Genomic DNA, 4,467 nt, shown 5'->3' with positions numbered 1-4,467 from the left:
ATATACATATATTTATACACATATGAACAATTAGCAACTACAACAACAAAAATTCTAAGTGAAAAATAAAACATTATCTCTGCTGAGGTAGTTGGAACTGTGAACAGGGATGGGCACTCACTGCTTGTGCTAGATTGACCTTCTCTTCTTTCTGGTTCTTCTTGGGCTTCTTGTTTCTTACAGAGAGCAAGGACTAGAGGTTGTTTTCCACATTTCTGTGTTGCTCTCTATCTGGCATCTGTAGTGGCCTGGGACTGAGGCTGGTTGAAAATTTACTACATCTTTCTGAAAATTGCTGTATTAAAATTTGGTTTCAATGATAAGCCTTTATCCTTGTCTCTTTTAAATTCTGCTGTGTCCTGCCTTTATTGTTGGCAAGCTCACCAGTCTCTACCCTAATATATATATATATATATATACTCATCCAAGATTCTCTTACCCTCCATAATCTCCCTAAGTTTTTGTGTCTGAGTTTACAGCCTTGGCTGCTACTTGTATATAAATTACTAAAGAATGTCTCCAATCCAGAAGTTATTTTTTGATCTTGAACTATTTATCTCATATTCACTTGAATTTTTTATTTGGATATTCAAAGTTCTCACATCTTTTTTGTTTTTGTTTTTTGCTGTTCATTTATTTTTCTTAAGCTCCATTTACTTCTTTATAGTTCAAGCTATGGAATTTTCTTGTTTGAATCACTGAAGTAATGTCCTATTCTGTTCTCATAGATATCCTGCTACCACAAACAGCATTCTCCATTTAAATAACTATAGTTACAAAGTAAATTTTCTGCTTAAACTATTTGTTTTTCTACCGAGTTAGTATATTTTATATGCCAGATAGGTGCCACACTCCAAGTACAAAGAACATATGGTAAGCAAACAGAAAAATTCCTCAGTTGAATAGATTTTACAGTCTGAAAGGGAAAACCTTATAGTACAACACACATTCATATATACAAAATGAATTGTAAGGTAGAATATATGTTTCAGAGGCTGGGCTTGGTGGCATATGCCTTTAATCCCAGTGGCTCTAGAGGCTGAGGCAGAAGGACCACAATTCAAAGCCAGCTTCAGCAATTTAGCAAGGCCCTAAGCAATTCAGTGAGAGTCTCTCTCTCTCTCTCTCTCTCTCTCTCTCTCTCTCACACACACACACACACACACACACACACACACACACACACACACAAAGGGCTTGGGATGTGGCTCAGTGACTCAGTAGTTAAGTGCCCTTGGGTTCGATCCCTGGTATATACATATTAGAGAGAAAAGGAAAAAAAAAAAACATAGGGAAAAGTGCAGTGCTCTTTTATTTCTTGGTGGTTTCTCTGTTGAAGCAAAATTTGAGAAGGATGGCAATAAAGGGAGAAGACAAAGACATCTGCATTTGGAAGAAGAATGTCTCAGCAATAAGAATAGCTAGATAAAGGTCCTGATTGGGAGACATTCTTGGCTGGAAAAATGAATTGCCAGTCAGTAAACCAAGGTAAAAAGCATCATGGTGAGAGTTTGGAAAGAGCAGGGGATGCAAAGAGGATGGTACAAAATGAGGGAAAGTTTCTTAAAGCTAGGGAAGAATTCCAGATTTTAAACTAAGGGCAGTGTGACACACTGGATAATTGTGAATAGGCAACACTAAGTTATGGATTTATATTTTAAGGCAATCTCTTAGACTATTTACAGATAAAAAGATTTTAGGAACACAAAAACAAAAGCAGCAAGACAAATTAGGAATAATGCAATGACTCAGAGAAACAGATATGACCTAGGGTGGAAAAATGAAGGTAAAAATGTGAATAAATTAAGCAGATATTTTGATAGTTAAATACAGAGACATTTTAACGCATTAGGTGTGTGATATAAGAGAATGAGAAGCAAGAAGAATGATTATAAATACTTTTCTAGAGCAATCAACTGAATTATTATACAATTGCTGGAGGAGGGAGAAAAGACAATCTTGGGGAGGTTCGAAAGTGATGTCTTGAAGTGTTAAGTTTGTGGTGCCTAGCAGACACATAAAGTGCATTGGTGACTGTGCAGGCAGGCATGTTAGCCAGGAACTCAAGGATGAGGCTGGAGTTAGAGATCTAAATTAGCCATCCAATAGCAAATACATGGTATTTTTTAAGAATGGGACTAAATATGATTGCACCTTAACAAATATAAGTATTAAAGTCTAACTGGCCAGGCAGTCTGAAACTGACTCTACAGAAGCCACCAGAAAATTGGACATACTAATATGTACACATTGTATAAATACATAAATGAATTCATTTCCATAGAAATTGTAATACAGAGTAAGTTTGATCAAAAAGAATAGGAATTGTTTCTTTTTCTTTCTCCTTCCCCAACCCCCAACCCCCACCTTTGTTTCTTATTTATTGGATACCCACTGTTGATCCAGGTCAGCAGGCCAAAACTTTAAGACAAGCCTTTGACAGCATCCTCTCTGATAAAGTACTAAAATTTCTGTAAAGGAGAAATAATACCACAATTCCTCACTTCACATTTGACTCCAGTATACACGACTCTTTGAGAGTCATTGAAATATGTGTATCCACTTCTAGTGAGAGACATGACATATGAGTTACAATTTTGTAAGACAAGGAAGTGGATATTTAAACTGCTCTACAATTATAGGCATTTATCATTAAATTAGAAAAGCATAGATTAGTATAAGTGTAGTATCATTCCTAAATCACCTGAAATTATTAACAATTTCATAATGTCTTGTATTTATTGCAGTTAATCAATTTTTCTTAATTTACTTAAGTATTATAGTACATGTGTGTTCCATATTTCTCTTCAGTGGTCTGCAGGTGCCAAGAGTTTGAGAAATATTGCATTAATGATTGGTTTAATTTGTGAAACAACTATTTCAAATATACTCCAGTAGTGTGTAACTAAAATACTATCATTTACCTATTCTCTTGGAATATATTCTTTGTTTATGAAAAACCAAAGTATTTGATGATTGAGAAAAATAGCACTTTTCCAGGATCCAAAAACCACATGCAGCTTCTATCAAATTCTTCATATATTTAGCTGATAATAAATGCCAGGTTGTAGTTGAGTCAGGGGTTTTAAAAATAAATTTCATATATGATCCATCAAAGAATACTTTTGTTAACAAAAATAAATACATTGAACAATTATTCTAAAAGATGTTAAATCCACTTTAAAATAATTATGTATGGTAATTTCTCTCCTTTGTGAGAAATAAATGTTTTGTACTAAATCTTGTAGGGTGCCCTTTTTTTCCTCCATAGAATTAAGGAAAAGAAGAACAAGAATTAAAGGAAATATTCATATGGTAACGGATTAGGAGATTGGACCCAGGGACACTTAAGCTTTCAGCCATATCCCCAGCACTTTTTTGATAGGGTCTTTCTGAGTTTTTTAGGACTTCACTAAGTTGCTGAAGCTGACCTTGAAATCATGATTCTCTTGCCTCAGCCTTCTAATCTGTATTTCTATTTATTTGAATTCAAGATCTCTCCTTCCCTTAAAGATAGTCATAAGAATATTTGTGGAAAAACTGTATTCAACTTTTTCTAATAGAAAACTATAACGTATTGAAACCATCCCCATTTTTTTTAACTTCTAAAATGCTTTCAACTAATCAGTTAGGCATGAAATTCTTGAAATAAAACATGCCTTCAAATCTTTCTCTTCCTAAACCTGAAAATAAAAATTGCCAACTTCAGGGGAATTTGCAACACTAAAAACTAATATTTTATAGGAGTTCAATGTAACAATAAAAAATGGTAGATATGTCTAGAAACAGAAAGAAGGTTCATTAGATTTCATGTTTAATTTAGCCACAAATCTATTTAAGAGAATCATATGAATACTTACCTGTCAGGGGAGATGCCATGGTCACAAAGGTGATTTTTCCAGGATTAGGTTTATCCATTACACTCCAGATAGGCTGACCCCTGTGATTTTCCCAGATGTAAAAGCTGGCAGCATAGTTTTTGGTAGTGGGGGACTACGTGTGTTTGTGCTTTCCCATGTCTAAAAAAAAAGAAAGTAAGAAAGAACAGAATGAATGAACAGAAAGAAAACCACATGAAAAGAAGTTTCTAAATTAATGGGTTAATCTATATTTCCTCAAAAATGCTTCCAAAGAGCAGAATCTTTTACTTTTATTTTATTTCAGTATCTTCTCTAATCTTCCAATTTGGGGATTTTTAATCTGATTATGATTAGGTTTATAAAGATATAATCATATTACCTTAGTTGTCAGACAAAAATGAACCACGAAAGCAAGGTTTCAGTTTGTAGCATTTTCTTTACTAGAAAATTCATCATCATACCTCATACCTCAGCTATGAAGAAGGATGAGGGAGGAAAAGAAGGAAGCCAAGTAGAAGGGAAGGGATGGAGGAAGGAAGGAAAGCAAGGAGAGGGAAAAAGTCCAAAGAAGGGGGGAAAAAAGGCTTCTTAGTCTGGTTCATTATAA

At 34.4% G+C, this 4,467-nt stretch overlaps 1 non-coding gene across 1 annotated transcript; it reads left to right on the top strand.

The window, feature by feature from the left end:
* Positions 1-3,852: 3,852 nt before the first annotated feature.
* LOC125619269 lies at positions 3,853-4,018 on the top strand. Its single transcript, XR_007350757.1, has one exon. It is a non-coding gene; the product is annotated as a U1 spliceosomal RNA (small nuclear RNA).
* The last annotated feature ends 449 nt before the right edge of the window (positions 4,019-4,467 follow it).

The sequence above is a fragment of the Marmota marmota genome, unplaced genomic scaffold, assembly GCF_001458135.2.
Source record: "Marmota marmota marmota unplaced genomic scaffold, marMar, whole genome shotgun sequence".
Classification (NCBI taxonomy): domain Eukaryota; kingdom Metazoa; phylum Chordata; class Mammalia; order Rodentia; family Sciuridae; genus Marmota; species Marmota marmota.
This window is presented reverse-complemented; position numbering and strand designations above follow the sequence as displayed.